The 21,823-nt window shown below is 39.1% G+C and overlaps 1 protein-coding gene across 5 annotated transcripts in view; it reads left to right on the top strand.

Annotated features, from left to right (window-relative positions):
• The first annotated feature begins 2,993 nt into the window (after nucleotides 1-2,993).
• HNRNPC (heterogeneous nuclear ribonucleoprotein C (C1/C2)) overlaps nucleotides 2,994-21,823 on the top strand; it is a 45,354-nt gene continuing 26,524 nt past the window's right edge. For 2 of the 5 annotated variants that reach the window (XM_012734109.1, XM_012734111.1), the window contains exons 1-2: nucleotides 2,994-3,124; nucleotides 7,790-7,815. The gene's annotated coding sequence lies outside the window, so the exon portion shown is untranslated. Of the gene's footprint in view, nucleotides 3,125-7,789; nucleotides 7,816-8,315; nucleotides 8,512-21,823 lie in introns of those variants that run through there. The other 3 variants (XM_004694677.2, XM_004694676.2, XM_012734110.1) reach the window with 2 other exon arrangements.

The raw sequence follows: 21,823 nt of genomic DNA on the forward strand, positions 1-21,823 counted from the left end.
GGGGTAAATTGTATAAACGTCAGTCATGTGAAAGATAATTATAATGTGAAATACTATATTCATATTTGAAAGGATGTAGGTCAGAGGGTTCACATAGCATTTTTATAATATTTAGATGTTTAATCATAGGTCAATTCTACCATTACTCTGCAAAATAAACACTAGTTATGAAATATAAGACTTATCAACTGAAAAGCCCTTTGTAAGCTGCACAAAGATTAGCCTAATGAAAAAATTACCAGAGGATAAAATCTGTGCTTCAGAGCCAGAAGGAGAACAGATGGCAAGTGTGTTAAGGAAGGCTTACCCTACAAGAAGCCAGATTCAGGTCATTGTGAGGATGAAAATTAGAAGAGGAGCAAAGACAGAGGAAAAGATGGAGAAAACGTTTAGGATGAGGATAATAAGAAACTGAGAAATGAATAAGTCATTTCTTTTCACAGTATCTTCCTGGAGGAACTAGGGGACTATGTCACACAGATCTTATAACATCCTGCTGCTTATCTCGTAGCATTTAATACAACTTATTATAAACAGTTACTTGAAAAATCATTCATCTAACACCTGCCTCTGTTCTAAACATCAAAGATAAAACCTTTGCAGCACTGTGAAGCTATTGGCAGACACTGCAGCACAGTTCGATCCCACACCAGGGAGCTGACCTACCTGGCGCATCTGACCTCTCCTGTTTCATAGTCTGCTGTCCTCAGCAGTGCACTTCAGTAGATCTGCCTGTTCTGCTCCCCACTCTGTCTCTGGTGAATCCTCTCACCACCCCTGCACCTCTGGCCTGTACCCCAGTTCTGTATGCATAATAAATAAATCTTTTTAAAAAAGTAAAAATCAAAATAAAACACAAGGTTGATTGAAAAAGCAGTTGCATGAATCATCGTACATTAAAAAAAAAATTAACTGGACTTGAGTCAACTTTTAAAGAACCGTCAGACTATAGGGAGAGAGAATGCAGCCTACTGGAGTGGAATAACAGTGGCTGCCTAATTTTCTGGTCTTAGTAGGCAATGAGGGGCCAATCAAGGAAGAGCTGTGAATGAAACAATGAAAACGTAGGCCTGGAATAGAGCTATTATAGGATTTTAGTGTGGGAGTCAAACAATAAAAGTGAGTGCTTTCAGAAGATTACCATGACAGCAATTTGCAGGATCAGTTGGGGGACAGACTCAATATGGGAGAAAGAGTAATTCAGGAAAAAAGGAAGGATCTTGAAAATAGTGTGTAATATCTTTAGCACGTTCTTTTTCAGGTAGACTATGGTTGCCTGTAGAAAATAGGTTGTAAACCACCAGAAAGGTCTCCAAATTAAATGTAAAGAAGTGTAAAGTCATGTTGGATCGAGATCTCTGTGAAATGTTAAGTAATTGCTTTGTCTGGCGTTATCAGATTCCACACCCCCCACTGCCAGTGAATGCTTATGACATTATTGGAGGATGGAGGCTGCTGAGGAAGAGAAACAATGGTGATTTAGTAAAATACTATTTGATTTGTTGAACAAAATAGGGTAGATTAGTAGGTAGGACAAATATGCAGCTAATAGGTTAGGTAAAAAGGAATCAAGGCATTACTTTTCTAAATATTTATTCAAAGTTGACATTTTGGAAAATACAGAAAAGCACGAGTTTTGTTTTTTTTTTAACCTTCGAAGCACAGAGTTCCCCCACCAGGAGAGGGCCACTTATTTTTCTCTTACGTGCTTTTCGTTTTTTAAATGAGTTTAAAGTAACACATGCATTAGCGGAAAAAAAAAAAAAGTCTAATAGTAAGAAAGGCACACCAATGAAAACGGTAAACTCACCAAAGGTATGTTGCTGAAATAAATTTCTAGGTCTAAGATGGAGTCACACTTGCCAGGGTGCTGCGTCAGCAAACCAAACGTGTGTTCCTGTAAATGCTCAGCCAGTTCCCAAGCCACTCTGGACCTTATTTACGTGCTCCTTGACTTTTCTAAATAAAGTCAAATATGCAACCCCAGCTGTGCCCAGATTCTGGATCCTGTAGTGTCAAACTTGCTTTTGCCCAAAGTCCCTCTGAAGAGGTGCTTGTGAAGGCCTGCACTGCCCCACTGTAGACTGCTTCCCTTAATAAAGGAGAGGAAACTCCTCTCCTTTAAGTGTTTTAGTTTTGTCATTTCTCAGGCAACCTTTAAGTGTTTTAGTGAATCCTTGTGACTGAGATTCAGAGAGGCAGGCCAATGTGGTTTGGCGTATGGGGCAAGAGAGATTCGGGCCCAGGGGATGCACAGCAGTATTCCGGGCCAGCATTTTAGACTTCCTTTACTTTTTTTTAGTGGAGTGCTTAGGGGACTCGCTGGCTCGGGTGAGATAGGGATTATGTGAAGATGGGCCAAGAGGCAGCTGTCATTTGGATCTCAACTGAAAGATCTAGGGTTGGAGAAAATGCAGGGCTGGTAAGTTTTCTACAAACGGCCTCGTCTTCATCGCTCCCTCCTCTAAGAAAAGTCCTTCATTCACACACCACACGATGGAAAAGCCACTAGGCCTTTTCCTTTTTTCCCACACCCGCTCCTGCCAGCCGCGGCCTCACAACCTCCCTGCCTGACTCCAACGCCCTCGCGCCGCGGGAATTCCGAGATCTGGGAGGGCCGGCCACTAGGCGCTCTAGGGAGCAGCGATAGGACGGCCTGGCTGCCCATCAGGCCTCTCTGTTACCCGGATGTGAAGCGGTGCGCGATACAAAGGCGAGGTCCCCCCCCCGCCAGCCCTTCCTCCGGTACAGTGGCCAATAAACAGTGCTCAAGTGATAAATGACAGGGAAAATAACCAGTCACAAGCTGGTTTCTTTCACGCATGTGGAAATTCACTTACTTAGTCTAACCCACTACTGATTTTGATTGGACAGAATTGTGAAGAGCAGCAGACATGTCTAATTAGAAGCGGGAGCGAGAAAAACCGCAGCCAATAGGAAGATTCCTATGAGTGGGGCGGGAGCTAGGCCTTCGCCTCGGCGGCAGAGGAGACTCGGGGGCCATTTTGTGAAGAAACGGAGACTGAGCAGTTGCAGCTCTCGACCTCGAGCAGCAGTTGGCTTCTCCACGTAGAACCCGGGAGTAGGAGATTCAGAATCGAATCTCTTCTCCCTCCCCCTCCTGGTAAGTGGAGTGGGCGGAAGCAAGGGGGCGCTGGGTTCCTGGGGGAGCGCGAGGGGGTGTGAGAGAAGACGAGGGAACCCTCCCCTCGGTAGAGTATCCAGGCCCCCAGTTATTGTGACTGTTTTGGGGTATTAGGTCTTCTGCAGGAGTTTCCTAGGCCTCGGCCCTTGCGTAGATTTAACCTAGTGTCCTCTAGGCCTCAATCTGCAGAGGAAATGGTCCTGTTTCTTTTTTCGCTCTCCGGTGTTAACGGCTGCTTTCCTTTCATTTTTACGACCATGAGGACTGCGAGAAAGATTCTGGAAGGGAAGCTGAAGATGCTCAGTAATGCAGTAGAAGTAAATGCAACGTTAATAACTCCTGTTAAATTTTTAAATTGGAGGGAGTGGGGTGGGGAGCAATAACCAAGTAGATGTTTTACCGCAAGCATCAAAATTCTGGAGCGTACCGCAGGGCATAAGATAATAGCTGTTATAACAATGGTTTAATATTTTGTTGATTACTTTTCATTGCACTCGGTGAACAAATGATGGACCTCGAAGTCGTTTTTTTCCGTTTCATTAAAAAAATACTAACCTCATTTACATAATAACAGTAATGATTGAAGCTGACTTTTTATCTGCAGGTTACAAAATCACTTGAAATATATAAGTTAGTGGAACTTTGCTGAGGTAGGTATTACTATCTTCTCAGACAGAAGCTGAGGCATAAATTGAGATGGTTTGGGTCACATTAGTGGTGGACCCAGTAAAGAATTTGACCACTAGGACATCAAATGGTTTTTCTTAGTGACTGGAATTTTAGGTACAAACGTACTGTAATTGAATCTTTACAAGAACTAGGTATCAGAAATTACTGGCGGAAATTCCCAAACTGCGCCTTGGAAAAATATTTAATGATGAATGTCGTATTTGTTGTTCATGTAATGTACTGAGATGATAAACTTAAAATTTGACTTTTGAAGATAAGCTGGCATTGCTTTTCCAGTTCATTTAAACTATGTCAAAAATGTGTTAACTACGTTTGTGTTCAGCAAGTACTGTAATAGCTACTATTATTACTAGGTTTTGAAACGTCATTGAACTTATTGCTAATTTTATAAAATTGTTCCCATAGGTTTTTAAGTAGTACTGCATTCCTTTATCCAAGAAATAGCTTTTTCTATCTCTTTTAACATTTACTTTTTATAATGTTTTAATCTCACGAAAAAATGTTACAAGTGACAGTTGAAATCAGTACTGCAGGGTCAATTCTTCCCTTTGGAGAAGAAGATATTTGATAGAAAGCGAACATAATTTTACTCTTGTGCACTTACTTGTTGGGCCCTCACTATGTAGAAATAGTGCTAGGGATCAAAAGCTTGGTCTTTAACTTTTTTCCTTAGTTTAAAGCTGGTGTCTGCAGAACCATTAGCCCTAAGGGCAGTGATTAACTAGTTACAGAAATCATCTACTTAAAAGAAAATACTGTTAGCAAATAAGGGGATGTGTCAGGAATTAATAAAAGTTGTTGGTAAAAGTTAAAATTAAAGTGCACTTTTTGCCCGGTCTTAGAAATAAGGGTTCTTTGGGATCAGCATATACCAAGGTAACAATTCCTTTGAGTTAATGTCATTTGGGAGGATTTGGCCTCAAAACTCACATTGTGGTCCCAGAAACTACCCAAGATGTGTGTTAAAACAGGTAAGCCCTCGTAATTTGTTGTTGGTTAGAGAGGACTGACTTAAGGGTGAGTAAGTTGCAGGTCTGATGACCTTTTTGTGTGCTCTTGCCATGGAATGCCTTGTGGCTATTTTTTTCTGTGGAAAATTTAAACATAGATTATATTTGTAATTAGGTCTCTAGAGGGTGTCACATAGCATTCAGGCTTAGCTTGGATGGAATGGTGGTTAGAAACAAGCTCCAGATGAGTTATTCTTACATTAAAGATTAGTTCTATGAACTGGTGAATATGAGATGTTAACTTGGGAGTGTAACAGTTGAAAGAATCTCTACTTAGGAGTTGAAAAGACCTTGTTTTTTTTCCCCCCTCTCTGCTTCCTCATCTACCCATAATTATTAGATGTCAGGCAGATCAGTAAAACTTCCTGAATTTCGGTTATTCTTATAAGGGGTCTTTGGCTTCTTACTGATTTTAATTTCTATAACTCAAGTCATTTGTGGCCAGAAAGTTGAAAAATAGTTCTACTTAAATCAGGTTTTGTATGTTAGCAATTACTGTTAACTGCCTTAACACCTTAACAGTATTTCAGTCTACAATTTTATTGGTGGCTGTCTTTGGGAGCATTATGTGCTCATACTTGATCTGTATACTCTTGAGATCAGGAAGATGATTTCATACATACTAATAGACTTAGTAGAGAATTGGTGAAAACCAGAACTATTGGGTGTAGCATATCTACTACGTATATCCTCTTAAGTATTGAACTTGCGGCTTATTAAGGGGAAAATGACTGCTGTATGTTTTTCTTTAAATTCTCTTGGTGTGTTTACTGTATAGGCTATGATTTTTTGGATTTATTTTTAGTTGTATCAGGAAAAATTTTGAAGCCTTGGTGTTCAATCATGCTCAGTTCACTGGAAGGATGAGGCACTTTGTTTAAAATAATTGCTCTTAACTAGGGAATAAAAATTCCATATTAAATTCTTTACTCTTGTTTTCAAACATGAGCTGACATAGAGTCAGCAAGAGGGCTAGTTAAAACAAATTGCTGGGCTCTTCAACCCTAGAGTTTCTAATTAAATAATGGTTCTGAGGTGGTTCGCGAGAATTTGCATTTCTCCTCAGTCACATAAGGTGCCGCTTATCACAACTCAACTCGTTTTGAGGTTACCCCTTTAGGAAGGGGAGATCCAAGTTGCCCAGAGGTTTAACAAAGTATAATCTAGTTACTGTTAATTGCACAGCATCACAGGTGCTAAAATTGTTTTGTCTTTTTTAATACGTGATAGCCCATCATTTTAACATACTGTCTTTAGGGAGGTGATCTTGACTTTGAAAGATAAATGCTTTCAAAAATGAAAGCATTTTGGGTGCTTTTTAACTTGTGTCCAGTGACACATGGAAAGGATTTGTTGTAGATGAGCCACAAAATTACTTAATGTAATTCTGAAATTTTTGAGTAAGAGGTTCAGGCTAGGTTAGATCGAATAGAAAGAGATAATTCCTACAACTTTTTCTATATTTTTTATATTTGCATATCTTACCTGTCATGCCTGAACTGATTTGTTTCTTTGAAAATTTTTACCATTAAAATTTTAGTGTTATAGCACCTATCCTGTACTGAAGTTATTCATAATTGACTCAGGTGACACGAGCTGTTCATATATTTTAGTGTACTAAAACTTGTAAAAGGAGAATAGGATCTGTTGGCTATTGAAATGTGAATACAACCAGTTCATTCTTAGTTGTACAAAGACCTACACGCAAATGCAAATCTGTGTTAGCCAGTAGCCGATTTGTGGTGCACGTTATTTTTAGTGGGGTTTTGTGTATCTGGATTTTTAGAATACATATATTGGAATTGATTTTATATACCTTTTTATAAGCAAATTCCATAAGGCAAATTGTTTTTGAACAAATCAATGACATTAGATATTCAGTAAACATAATAATCTTTCCTTAATCTGAGGTTTTTCATTCAGGCAGTGAAATAACGTGCTCCTTATTTAAAGCATCATTCCTCTTTATTGTAGAACTTACCAGGTCTTACAGTTTGATCACTCATTTGAGAATAGATAATCCTACAGTGTATCTTCATGATAGACCATTACTGCAGTCTCACAGGAATTAAATTTTAAAGACCATGAATCTGTTTACATTCATAATCTTGATATTTGACATTTGCTCGCTTCTTCATCTCTAGTGACCTGGTTTTTCTATTTTCTTTGCCCATCCTGCTGATTAGCAAGATGAATGTTGGATTGTAGGCCTTTTTTGAGACCCTTAAGGGAATATCGGCATGTACTACCTTGATTTTAGTCACCTACTGATGTTGAAGATTGTGAAAGCAGTCACTGGTAGAGGATTCTATAAAGGCTCTCCCCATCCCGATGGAATGTTAAAGCTTTACCAAAATGTGTTAGATGCAATGGACAGATATTTCTGTCTTGGGGGTTTAGGGCACAACATTTCTGAGGAACTCTGACTCAATCTGTCCCTTCTCCTTTCACAGGGCAGCAAGGCGAACCCCATCCCTACTCACTGGAGCTCAGCTTTGATTTTTAACCTCCCTACCCCATCCTTCCAGAACACACACATTCCCATTCCAAAACTGATTTTAAGACATTTTAAACATAATGATGCAACTTGGTGTGCACTACGGCAAATTTACAGGTGTTTTTTTTTTTTAAATTATTTCCAAAAACGGGACTTGGATTTAAGATGTAATTTTTAAAACTTCTATTTCTATTTTTTCTGCAGCAGTTGGGTTAGAGGAGGAGGAGCCTTTTAGCCTCTCATAAACTGACCTCTCTATTCCTCGTGTATTTTTAAGATTGATTGATGATGTGGAAAGGGCTTTGCTTGTCTGCTACTGAGAACTTTACCCTTGCGGTTTTTGTGGAAACTGCTTTTGGAAAGAAAAGAAATGAACTTTACTGACTTGACATTTTTACACCTCCCGTTTTTCTAATCTGGGCTATTTTTATTTTTGTTTTTTTACAGTGAGATTTTTTTGATCTTCAGCTACAGTAAGTTATTCCAATTTTTTTTTTACATTTTTCCTGACTTTCCGCTGATTTCCTTTTTATTGTTGTTACTAGTTACTATTATTTATTATTATTATACTTATGATGGTGGTGATAATGATGATAATGACTGATGATTTTTAACCGGATTAAAGTCGAGTTTTTCTGAATGTTCATAAGAATTTCTTCGCCTCCTGATTGACTTTGGAGTTTTGCATCTTGGGAGAGAAAGTGAAGGCATTAGCATTTTTAAGTGGATTGAGCATAAACCTTTTCTCTCCCAACCCCACCCTTGCCCTCATCCCTTACCCCCTCAAAAGAATTTTACTGGCTGTTAAGTCTGTGACCTTATTTTTCCTGATCTTTAACTTAACTGTTTTAGAGCATCTCTGGACGTCTGTATTTTTAATTTTTTTATTTTTGTTTTTTTTATTTTTAATCTTTCATTTGTTAAATTTTTAAACTGTGCTGCAATAAAATGTGTGTGGTACTACTTAACACCTATGATGATGATGGCATTTTCCCAGAAAGCCATCTTCTTCCTGTTTCCCTTGAAATCCCATCCTGCTTTTCCTGTACACTACCCCTCACAAACCACAAGCTGCAGCAACATGGATGCCCAGCCTGGAGCAGCAGCAGCCAGGATGACTTGGAGCCAGGGGGGCCTTCGGAACAGATGCACACCCTTCCTGGGTGATGGTAAGAGGTGTGAGGTCCACTTGGTTTCATTGCAAAGACTAGGAAAAACACCGATTTTTAAGTCTAGTTTTGTGGTGTAGGTGATAGCTGCTGGAAAATTTGGGCAATGCTTTGTGTGTATTTGAAGAGATGTTTCCAAAAGGAGGCCATCTCAGCTTTTTTGTAAACTAAATGGAATTATGAGTAATTAATTTGAGTCATTGAGAATTTTTGATAATTGGAAAGAATAAAGTATGTTTTAGGATGACTGGTTTTAGTGATTCGCAATAAGATCTGGCAGTCCTTTTTCTTAGGTTACTGCAAATAAGTAAATTTGTCATTTAGAGTATATTTCCTTGGATTTTTGACAATTATGTTTAGACTGCTCTTATCAGTACAATATAACAGACCCACAGAACCGTGATTTGATATTAAAATGCTTGTCTCCCAGGAAGTTTTTTTAAAGGGTATAGAATTTTTAACCTTGGAGGCAAAAATCTTAAATTTTTGTATCCAAGTCAGTAAACATGTAGGGTTGACCTTATTTTCAATGATGACTATGGCCCAACCAGATACTTAGGGGTCCAATGTCATCCCAGAAGTAATAGGAAGGAATGAGTCTGGTCTATTATAAGAACAGTGAATAAGTTAGTAAGAATGTATCTGAAGACTTAAGAATTTTAGCAACTTGTAGTATTGGAATATTTGAGAATTCATTTTGAGCTTGGGAAAGTGGAATGATTTTCAAAGATGTGTTATGTTCACATACTGAAGAGTAAAATCTAAAACTGAAGGCAGGCTTCAAAGGAAAACAGATGGGAGAAGGCTAAGGGAAAAACGGTCTTGAGGTTATCTGGAAGAATAGAAATGTTTCTATTGTTGGTCCAGATTTTATTCATGCCCTTGGTGTGTGAAAGCACTTTCTGTTTCTCTTTGCTTTCCCTCTTCATTGTGTGGCTGCTGTTTACCATGTGTTCAATATAATCTATTGTTAATCTACATCTCCATTACTTTGTGGATAATATTCTGGTTTTGGAGATACAGACAGATAAAATGCCACAATGTGATTGGAGGTAAGCACAGAACCAAGTGAAAAATGGTTTTTTGAGGTCAAGAAATTCCTTTAAGAGAAGGGGAGCTTAACTGGATCTTGGAGTTAAGACCAGATTACAAAAATTTGAATGGTATATAATTATATTTAGCTGGAAATTGAAGGTGAGCTATTGAAAGATTCCAAAATGGGGAGTGACATTAGATTTCCATTTTTGGAAATGTTACCATGCATGAGAGCAGTGTAGGAATGACTGATGGGATTGGTAGAAATAGGAAATACTAAATCTAAGGAACAGTCAATGACCCAGTCTCATCAAAAGCAAGTAGCACTGGGATTAGAAGTAAATTTAGGAATATTTAGTGATGGCTGTGATGTGAAAAGTGGCATGACTTTCAGGTTTCTAGCTTCTGGAAGGGGAATAGATGCTAAGGAAACAGCTGCTTAGGATCTTTGACTTTCTCAAAGTCAGGTATTCAGATTTTTATTAAACATTTGAATACTTAGTCAGCATTAGAGTTCAGCATGTAGGATGAACACAACATTCTGTTCAAATCTAGATCCATGAAAGAAAACAACAAGGTGAGATGATTGTAATAAGGAACCAAATTTAGCATTTGGAAGTGGGAGGGTATTATAAAGAGATTGTAAAGGAATTAATGTCAAAATTGATATTTGGAAATGGGTTGTCCTATTTGAGAGAGTTTGGGAGGCTGGAGAACTTAACCTCAGAACAAAATACCACTGGAGAAGAGATACCAGCGGCCCCCCCCCCCCCCCCCAGCTGGCTCAGGGGCTCAAGTCTCAAATTCCCCCCCCCCTTTTTTTAAAGATTATTTATGCTTACAGAACTGGGGTACAGCGATGCAGAGGGTGAGAGAATTCACCAGAGGCAGAGTGGGGAGCAGAATAGGCAGATCCTTGAAGTACACTGCTGAAGGGAGCAGTGGGCGGGCCAGGAGAGGTCTGCCTTGCTATGTGCATCTCCTCTGGGGCAGGCAACCTCTGCGCCACCAGGGAGGGCTCAAGTCTCAATGCTTTTAAGCTATCAGCATGAATTCATTCCCCAGTCAGGGAGCTAACCTGCATGGCACAGCAGACCTCTGTTCTGGTCCACTGCTTCTCATGCTGGTGAATCATCTCACCCCCTGCACCTCTGGCCTACATCCTCAGTTCTTGTATGCATAAGTAAATAAACATTTTTTTAAATGCATAGAGTTATGCGTTTAGAGTGATGAATGAAGTTAGATCAGTGAGCAGTTAGAGTGATGAAGTTAGATCAGTAAGCAGAGACCAACCATAGTGTAAAAGTCCTGGTAGAGCCATCTGTAAGATCTAGATGATCTTGGGCACAATAGAAATCTATTGAAGGAGAATGGAGTTGCCTTTGTGCTCTTGTCTAGTGATACTAGTAATGAGGATCAAGTACAAGTAGAACAATAAGTTAGAGAACCCGCTAGAGTAGGTCACTAATGATCTCTTCAAAAAGTAGAAATCCCGTGCCTAAGGATACTTGCCCTAATTTTTCACATGAATTGTTTACATGTAGTAATGAGCAAACATGTTTAGTTTGAATGGAATAGGTTGGTCAGGCTCTACAAAATTGGTAGTTATGTCTTTAACCACCCCTTCTTGGGTCAGTCATTATATAATAGCTTTCCCATTTGAAAGGAAAAATCAAGTAGAACATGAATTTTTTCTAGAAGTAATAACCTGTATACAACTGTGTACCCACCACTGTTAAAGTACTTGACTTATGTTATCATGCCTTATGTAAATACTATTGCATACTTTGGGGAGATTTTATATGTATATTTAATTGAACAATAGAAATTAATTTGCCCATAGCTAAACTTGCCTAGTAAATGGTGACACATGAATTTAACCCAGGCATTTATTAAACTTGTAGGTTTCAATTCTTAATAGTCTATAGTTGATATGTCAAGTATTTAAAAAAAAAAACAGATCTTTTTAATTTGGATAAAGTTCCAAGAAAACTGTCATTTTTAAAGTGAAGGGGCTTACCTAGGGTCCTAGGTGTTAAGCCTTAGTGCTATCTTGCTTACTGCTGCAGCCTGGATTTAGTCCCTTTCTGTTTGGCCAGGCAGCTAACCCACATAAGGGCAAGCAGACCTCTCCTTTCTTGCCCACTGCTCCCTTTTAGCAGTATATTTCAGTGACTCTGCCTGTTCTGCACCTCATTCTATCTCTGGTGCATCATCTTATCTCCTAGCAACTCTGGCTTACACCTTAGATCTTCCACACCAAAAAAAGAAAAAACTGGCAAGTTAAAAGAAAAAGTGCTTTAAGCCAAATACCATTCCATTGTTTGTATAAAATTACATATCTTATGAATATGCAGTTTTAAAAGTGAATTCTTGGTGAAAATAACTTCATGGTTTAAAAGTACACATGGGGGTAAAATTGCTAAATTCTTTTTCAATCCTCATTTGATCCATTGGCATAATTTATATAATTAAACCACTTACCTCCTAGAAACTTAAAAAAAAAATCTAGTTTTATTAATGAATAAAAGAACTGGGGTGTGGGCCAGAATAAAAGAACTGGGGTGTGGGCCAGAAGTGTGGGGGGTGAGAAGATTCTTCAGAGACAATGGGGGACAGAACAAGTGGCTCTACTGAAGCCCACTGCTGGGGGGGAGTAGTGGAGGAGACCTGAGAGGTCCTGGGTAGGGATAGCTTGATAGTGCTGAGACTAACTCCTGCCAGGGAAGCCAGGGAAGCCCTAGAAAATTTTTCTATTTCCAGGTTTTTCTGTTTCTGGCTTTGTCCCATTTAGATGGCATGTTCTATGGTTCAGTCTTTGTTTTCTGTTTATATTCTAGGTCATTTATTCAGTCACATGATTTTTATATACCATTTATAAGTTGGGAATTCCCATGATTAGTCATCCTAGACATCTAGTCTGCCTAGACACTAGTCACCAGCCACTTAAAGTTCCCTTGAATTTAAGTATGTTTAGCTTCAGAGTCCAAAATGGCCACTCTTTTTACTCGAAACAGGTTCTTCTGCACTGTTGGCCTGGTCAGTTAATAACTACAGTTAGCATGTTATGTAGACATACTTTGGGTGGCATCCTTGACTTTTTTCTCATACTTTTTCTTTGGCCTTTCTGTCACTTTACCTACTGCCTTTACATGGTCCACCACTGTCGTTTTCATTATTGTCATAGATATTTTTCTTTTTTTCCCCCACCCACCAGTTTGGTAGCTAGATCGATCCTGTTAAAATGTAATGCTTGAAAAAAATACTGCCTAAAGGACTGTCTGCTTATAATTCATTAATAGCTACCTATTTCAGCATTACAGTTCAAGTTTTGTGATTTACAAGACATGCTACACAAACTATTGTTCTCTTCTTCCCTTACTAATATACTTTACACCAGCCTCATTGGTCTCATTGACATATCTTGAAAATACTAGATATTCCTACCTGAGAGCCTTTCCTTATAATTTACAACAGACATTAAGTTTCTTTGTTCATTTAGGTTCACAGGTGTTACCATGTCATTGTTTTTTACCCTCACTTAGCCATTCAGACTTACTTTTCCACTAAATACTTAACAGCTCATCTATCAACAGAACTTAATTTTCTACATCATCTGGAAAATACATGAAAAGTAATTAATATTGATTACCTTTGGGCAACGGGGAAGGATTTTGGGAGGGTTGCAATGAAACTTTCTATGTGATGGATATTATAATGAGCAGTACAGTATTTCTAATTTTAAAATGTAACATGTTTACTTCGGTTCTTCAGTGTCCAGGTTTAAATGGCATAACTAGTTCAATGAACTCCCAAGAGTTCTATTAGTTTTGAAATAGCTCATCTTTGTGAGAAAAGATGAAAAACTGGTAAAATTGGATCAGGTTAAGTAGGAAGAAAATACTCAGATGTCCTCTTTTTTTTTTTTTTTTTTAAAGATTTATTTATGCATACAAGCACTGGAGAACAGGCCAGAAGGGACTAAGTGGGGGGATAAGAAGATTCACCAGAGACTGAGTGGGGAGCAGAACAGCATGCCTACTGAGATACAATACTGAGGGGAGCAATGGGTGAATCAAGAGTGGTCTGCTATACCATGTGAGTAAGCAGATCTTGTATATAGGAGCCTAGTAAGCATTTTTGGTAGCATTTGGGAACATACGTGATGGGATTATCAGAATTCCAGAGAATTCTATTTTAAAATATCTATATTCTCCAGTAAGAGCACAGGCTTGTAAGAAGTAGCCAGAAGAAGTTAGAGGACAGGGGCCTTCCTGGTAGTGCGAAGGGTTAAAAGTACAGCACTGTAAAGCTGTCTGCAGCCACTGCAGTGTGAGATCAATCTCTGTCCTGGGAGCTGACCCACATGTTACAGCAGACCCCTCCTAATTCGCATCTTTTGCCTCACCCTCATGTTTAGTTTTGTTTTTTTAAGATATATTTATGCATACGAGAACCTGGGATACAGGCCAGAGGGGTGGAGGGGGTGATGGTGAGAGGATTCACCAGAGACAGTGGGCAGCAGAACAGGTAGATTGAAACACTGCTGCTGGGAGCAGTAGTCAGGACAGGAGAGGTCTGCTGTGCCACATGGGTCAACTCCCTGCTGGAAATTGAACTTGCGCTGCAGTGGCTGCTCACACATATAAATTCAATAAGTATGTATTTCAAGATCTAAAATACTGTGGGGAATAAAGAATAAGGCTTTACCAATTCTGTTTCTGTGGGAGTAGTAACATGGATTTTTTTTTTCCCCTTATATAAAGTCTTTTCTGGAATTTGGGAAGTTCTTTTTGAGATAAATTTAAGAAAATGAAAGAATCTGCATAGTTAGTGATGATAAAATTAAGTTTATGAAAACAAATATAGTACTCCTTATTTTTTGCACTGGTAAATTCTCAAATTTATGTATAATCCTGCCTTAGTTTCTACAATAATGAGGACTATTGTAATAATTTTAAGTTAGATTTTCTTGTTAAAAATTTATTTCCGGGCCCTCCCTGGTGGCGCAGCGGGTTAAAGCACAGCACAAAGAAGCTTAAGCCACTTCAGCATGAGTTCGATCCCCGCCTGCCCCGGAGGTGACCACATGGCGTGGCAGACCTCTCCTGACCCGCCCGCTGCTCCCCTCAGCAGTGTACTTTGTCCATCTGCCTGTTTAGCTCCCCACTCTGTCTCTGGTGAATCTCTCACCCTCCGCATCTCTGGCCTGTACCCCAGTTCTGTATGAATAAATAAATAAATCTTTAAAAAAAATTATTTCCATATAAAAATTAATTTTGTTGCACTGCTCCAAAATTCTTGTATTCACAAGTCTGATATTTTAATCTGTGTTACTTCAGTGACTGTAAATATACATTGCTGGCCCTCCCTGGTGGCGCAGCGGGTTAAAGCACAGCACTGAGAATCTAAAGCCGCTTCCTCATGAGTTCGATTCCCGCCTGCCCCGGAGGTGACCACATGGCGTGGCAGACCTCTCCTGGCCCGCCCGCTGCTCCCCTCAGCAGTGTACTTCCACGATCTGCCTGTTCTGTTCCCCACTCTGTCTCTGGTGAAGCCTCTCGCCGCCCCTGAGCTTCTGGCCTGTACCCCAGTTCTGTATGCACAAATAAATAAATCTTAAAAAAAAAAAAAAATATACATTGCTATGGGCACTCAACATGTTTTATTTGTGTGCCTCCCTAGATCTTGCTGGAGTGTTATTTTTAAAAAGATTTGTAGATCAAGGAACCTCGGTGGCTCACAAATTAAAAGAGACAGTGCTGTAAAGCTGTTGCAGCCCTGCAGAATCAGTGCTTTCCCTGGCCAGGGAAGTGACCCATATGGTGCAGCAGACCTCTCCTGTCCCGCCACTGTTCCCCTCAGCAGTATATTTTAGTCAATCCACCTGGTATGCTCCCCACTCTGTCTCTGGTGAATCCTCTCATTACCCCCACACTTCTCTGGCTTAACACCCTAGTTCTTGTATGCATATATCTTTTTTTTTTTTAAAGTTCTGTAGATCAAGGTAGATAGTTTTATAAGTACTTTATCCTTTTCCCCAACTTCAGAATTGAGTTCCTGTGTGTTGTCAACCAGGATCACTGAATTAGCTTTTTTCTTTAGTTTTTTTTTTCTACTGAACCTTTGAAAGAAATTTGCTCACTTAAAGACAGAAATCCCTAAATTTTTTTAAACTATATAAACGTATTTAAAAGGATTTAGTTATTTATGCATACAGAGCTGGGGATACAGGCCAGAGGTACAGGGGTGTTAAGGATTCACCAGAGACAGTGGGGAGTAGAACAGGCAGATTGACGAAGTACACTGCTGAGGGTAGCAGTGGGTGAGACAGGAAAGGTCTGCTGTGCCATGTGGGTCACTTCCTGGGCAGGGGATAAAACTCAAATTGAAGCAGCTGAGGCTCACTTACAGTGCTGCACTTTAATACCCTGCGCCACCAGGGATGGCCTTTTTACATATTTGAACAAGTGTTTCTTTTTTTCAAATGACTTAAAATGTCCTCCGAGTAAATGGATGTTGTTTATTGGTGAGGAGTTTTACATTGTAGTTAAGAGTATGATGAGTGCTGAAATGACATTTTTCCCTTAAACCTAGGGTTACTTCAGAGACAGATGACTAATACTTGATTACGTGACGACTGAAAATGTGGAGAGTTGTCTTTATCTGTTGAGACTGCCTATGTATGAGCGAACCAAACTTTGGAACACAGTATCTAGTGAAAACCTTTGGGCTCCAGACATGCCATTTCTTAGATTTTATTTGGTTTGGACTTAATCTTGAATGGAGCTCAATTTCGCCAGCTTCTGTTCAGCAGTTTGTTTTTTCCCCCCAAAGTTTTACTTATGCATACAGAACTAGGTACAGGCCAGAGGTGCATGGGCAGTGAGAGGATTCCTCGAAGACACAGTGGGGAGCAGAACAGGCAGATTGAGATAACACTGCTAAGGGGAGCAGTGGACTAGATAGGAGAGGTCTGCTGTGCCGTATGAGTCACCTCTCTCGCTGGGGATTGAACTTGTGGTGAAGCTGCGGTAGCTAGCTTCAGAGTACTGTGCTTAAATATTTAACTTGTTGTGCCTCCAGGGAAGGACCCTCAGCAGTTTTTATATAAAAAGTTTTGCTTTGCTGACTATGTCAAATACCACATCCAGGATTGCATTAAACTTTGGAGAATGAAAAAAATGGATAGCAGCAGTATCACTGTTTTTAAATTGGGAAAAACAAATCAATAATTCACTATGCTATCATATCCGGAGATGTCCAATTCTTTAATGTGAAATCTTCTATATAGTTCGTACATTGCATATTCTCCTTAATATCCTGAATAGCTGTCAGTGTTAGTTGTCATTTTAAGATGATTGTTGCTTACGTTCAACTATATAGATGTACTGAAATTCATTTAGCCAGTCTCCTATTGTGCATTTGTTTTCTAATTTTTCACTCCTAATATGTCCTTGTTTCAGATGAATTCTCAAAAGTGAAAATATTAAGGAATAATATCGGTTCAAGATTTCATAAAGCCCATTTTTCCTATAAAAATTTGGCAGTGGTACCAGTACCAGTTCATATTGTCAGGATAATGAAAGTGACTGTTGTGATTTAAAATGTTTTAGCTCATTTGGTTTCTTTCTTTTATGGCAGTGTTGAATTATTGATCTCACATTGACTTTTTATATTTGTTAATCACCTGTTTATGTTCTTTGTCCAATTATTTTTTTCATTGGTATGTACCAGTAGTAGTAAATAATGTACAGTAGCAGTAGCAACAAGACTTGCTTTGCCAGGCACTGTGTAAGATGTTTTCTGTGTCTTCAGCTATGCCCTATTCTATCCTATGAGATGCATAATATCAGTCTTTTATTTTTTAAGATTTATTTATGCATACAGAACTGGGGTACAGACCAGAGGTGCGGGTGGTAAGAGAATTCACCAGAGACAGAGTGGGGAGCAGAACAGGCAGATAATACTGAAATACACTAGGAAGGGGAGCAGCGGGCAGGTTAGGAGAGGTCTGCTATGCCACGTGGGTCATTTCCCAGGTCAGGGATCAAACTTGTGCTACAGTGGCTACAGTAACTTCATAGTGCTATACTTTAGCCTGTTGGACCACCAGGGAGGGCCTTAACATAAGTCTTATACTCTTTTATAGTTGTAAAATGTGGTTTTGAAGTCTCACTCCAAAACCTCATCTTTTGGATATATTTTCATATGTCATCTTGTGCAGTATTAAAGACTTGAATTGTTATGAATATTCATTGCAGATACTCCTTAGTTTTTTCTTTACATTTCAAATAGTGACTAACATTGAGATTAAAGTCCTAAACAGAACATAAAAATATAAAATCAGTAACAAAAAACACAAGACAGCTCCTTCTCCCAGCTCTTTTTCTGTCCTTTTTCTAAATGCATTTTTTTTTTTTAAGATTTATTAAAACTGAACTGAGGTACAGGCCAGAAATACAGGGGCAGTGAGAGGATTCACCAGAGACAGAGTGGGGCACAGAACAGGCAGATCGACGAAGTACACTGCTGAGGTGAGCAGCGGCGCCAGGGAGAGGTCTGCTGCGCCATGTGGGACATCCCCCTGGCCGTGGATCGAACACGTGAGGTGAGGTGGCTAGCTTCATAGTGCTGTGCTTTAATACATTGTGCCATCAGGGCCTAAATGCATGCTTTTTTTAATGTAAAGAGGGGGCCCTCCCTGGTGGCTCATTGGGTTAAAGCACAGCATCTCAAAACTGGCTAGCTCCCTACCCTGGGAGATCCACATGGGAAAACAGACTTCTCCTGTCTTGCCTCCTGCTCCCCTCAGCAGTGTACTTCATCAGTTTCTCTTCTGCTCCCCATTCAGTCTCTGAATCCTTTCAACATCCCTGCACCCCTGGCCTGTACCCCAGTTCCGTATGCATGAATAAATCTTTTTTTTTTTTTCTTTAATGTAGAGGGAAGGCCTCTGTGGCAGTGCAGGTATTACTTCAGAGCACTGTGAAGCTGTCCTATTACACAGCCTGAGTTCGATCCTCTGCCAACTGGGGAGCTCCTTGCTCCCCTCAGTTCAATAAGTCTGCCTATTCTGATCCTCACTCTATGGTGAATCATCTCACCTCCCCCACCTCTGGCCTGTACCCCAATTCTTGAGTTCATAAATAATCTTTTTTTAAAAAAATGCAAAGAGGAATGGGGAACTAGGTAAATTGTGGAGGACATTGAAATAGAAAATTTTTTTAAGTGCCAACTCGTTGCTGCCACCTAGTGCCACTTAAAAAATTCTTGAAAGATGGGAATAGCATCATTAGGTTTATTTTAATCTAATTTGAATTGAGACACTAGTTCAGGTTTTAAAGGCTAGTAATAAAAAGTTCTAAAGGAAGAGTGTTAAATTTTCTTTCTTGAAGTTATTTCCCTCGTTTTCTAGTTAATATGTATGTTTGTTTTTTTTTTTAAAGATTTATTTATTTGTGCCTACAGAACTGGGGTTGAGGCCAGAGATGCAGGGGTGGTGAGAGGATTCACCAGAGACAGAGTGGGGAGTAGAACAGGCAGATCGACAAAGTACACTGCTGAGGGGAGCAGTGGGCGGGTCAGGAGAGGTCTGCCGGCCATGTGGTCACCTCCCGGCCATGTGGTCACCTCCCGTGCGGGTGGAGTTCAAATTCATGCTGAAGTGGCTTTAGCTTCTTAGTGCTATGCTTTAACCTGCTGTGCCACCAGGGAGGGCCTAATATGATTTGACACTTGATAAGCCACATTGATGACCATATATTGTTTTTTTGACAAATGAGTTCTCATATGTGACTTGTGTTTGAACTGCACAATGGAAACATTTTGTTGGGCTAGCTTGTCCCCCCCCCCTTTTGCAGTGAAAATATATAATCCTGATTCAATCTGAATGAGTGATACTGTTTTGTTAAGTATCTTCCTATACTGTTAGTTACTTTCTATTGTATACTGAATTCGAGTACCTTGATCACAAAAGGAATGGAGCTGAAGGCTAGATTCCTGTTTGAAATCAATTTTGTCTCAGCTCCCAATGAATTCCAGAACTTGGATAACCTGTTTCAGGATCATTTTATTGCATAATCAAATAGTGGTGTGTATCCTTTTCACCTTTTGTACCTCTTCTGTGCACAATTTGCTTGAGGTTTGATGTGAACTTAGAGAAATGGGGTAGTTGGAAACATTTTTCAATATTTTAGCTGGATTGATGACCTGATAGGTTTTCTTAAGAGGTCAAAGAATCATGGTGTAGTTAAAACTTTAGCATATGGGTCCTCCCTCATGGTGCAGTGGGTTAAAGCACAGCACTATGAAGCTCTTGCAGCCACTGCAGCACAAGTTTGATCCCTGGCTATGGAGATGACTCACATGGCACAGCAAACTACTGACCTGCCTGCTGCTTCCCACTCTGTCTCTGGTGAATCCTGTCAGGCTCCACACTTCTGGCCTATACCCCAATTCTGTATGCATAAGTAAATAAATCTTTTAAAAATAAAACTTCAGTGTGAAGATTTGGAAATAAAATCCATAGGTTTGCTTGCATGCTAGTGAAGTAACGGGGTTTTGGGGGGTGGTTTTTGGGTATGACTGGAATGGTATTGTGGAAGTAGGAATACAAGCACATTTTCCTGTATATGTGAATCTTAAAACACTGATATATCCTTCACAGTACCACTAAAATCTCATAGCTTTTATTTATTCAGCGTAAAACATTATTAGACACATAGATCCTTTGTTATATGGCTATAAAAGGAGCTCAATCCCAGTTTGGGAATAAAAACCTGGGATGAGAAAAAAGACAAACCTGTATGTATAGGCATCATCAACTAGGGATTTGAGTGCTACTACCTGGTAGCTTCTAGGGAGAGTTTGTATTTTTATGGAACTTTGCTTTTTTCTGGAAACCAGATCATTTGCTCTGCTAGAAAATTAAATGATGTAAAGTAACAGGGAAACAGTCTTTTCACAGATCTTTTCCCTATAGGTTATATTCTATAAAACGATATCAGAAAGGAAACTGATCCAATTTTTTAATATTCTATGAACTTTTACTTAGATCACCCATAATATTTATTAATGACTTCAAGAATAAATTTGTCTTAATGGATTTGACTTAAAACTTAGATCTGAGAAAACATTTAAAGAACGTGAATTTATTGGATGTTGATCCAGTAACAGCAAAAGATGTTTATCTTTGAAGAATTGGAGGTATTTAGAATTCATCATTTAGGAAATATAATCATTTTTAGGAAGTTGAAATTTACAAACATTAGATGGCATGAATTGGATCTTTCCATCGGGACACACTATATTAGATTATTAAAGTTTAAGCTAGTTTGTGCAGATTAGTACTACTTGATTGTTTAGCAGTGTTGTAACATTTGATATTCTCAACATTTGATTTTGAAATATTGGCACTGTTTGAAACCTTTTGCTGCTAATACATTTTTACTTTTTTGCATAATACTAACTTACAGAGTTTGCAACATTGGTACTGATTTAGGAGGATAAGTTCACAGCTCTTCGCATGTATGTTACTAGACACACACATGGCACCTATAATCTTCCACCAAAGACCATTGAGGACCACCCTTCCATTGTTCTCCATCCCCACCATCTAGTGACCTCCTTTCTATAGTCATTGTTTCTAAGATTTTTTGGTTTAGTTTTATTCTTTACATTCCACATATAAGTGAAATCATCTGGCATATTTGTCTTTCTCCTGACAGAAGTCTCAACGGATTGCCTTTGATCCCTGTATCGAGGGTAAATTAATTTCCCTAAAATGGCCTGTGGTGTCAGGGTTGATCACATTCCTTATTCTTTACTGATAGACCTGGAACTCTTTAATTAAAACAAGGCATTCAGTGGGTTTTTTTCTTTGAAGATTGAGATTGGGTGGAATTCCTGATAGCAGCCTGATCTCCAGTATGATATTTTGGTGAAAGCCTTGTAATAGAACCATATTTCCAGTAGTCTACCATAGAGAAAAAGTCTGAATCAGTTTATGCAAATAAACCCATTGCCTGGAGAAATGAGAACACAAAAACTTTCCTGCATTTTTGGGAGGTGTCAGAGTAGCAAATGATTTAGTTTTGTTCACAAAAGGAATTAACATTAATGAAGGTTGTAGCTCAAGAAAAGGAAGTTTTCTTGGTTGCCATATCTCATGGAAACTTTGAGTTTGGAAGTCTGGTCTTTTTTTATTATCAAATTATTTTTTAAGGAGTTATGTGCTTGATTTAAAAGGTAATTTTTACTGTGAAAAAACATGAAA

This window comes from Condylura cristata, unplaced genomic scaffold, assembly GCF_000260355.1.
Source record: "Condylura cristata isolate star-nosed mole 26May11 unplaced genomic scaffold, ConCri1.0 scaffold00045, whole genome shotgun sequence".
Classification (NCBI taxonomy): domain Eukaryota; kingdom Metazoa; phylum Chordata; class Mammalia; order Eulipotyphla; family Talpidae; genus Condylura; species Condylura cristata.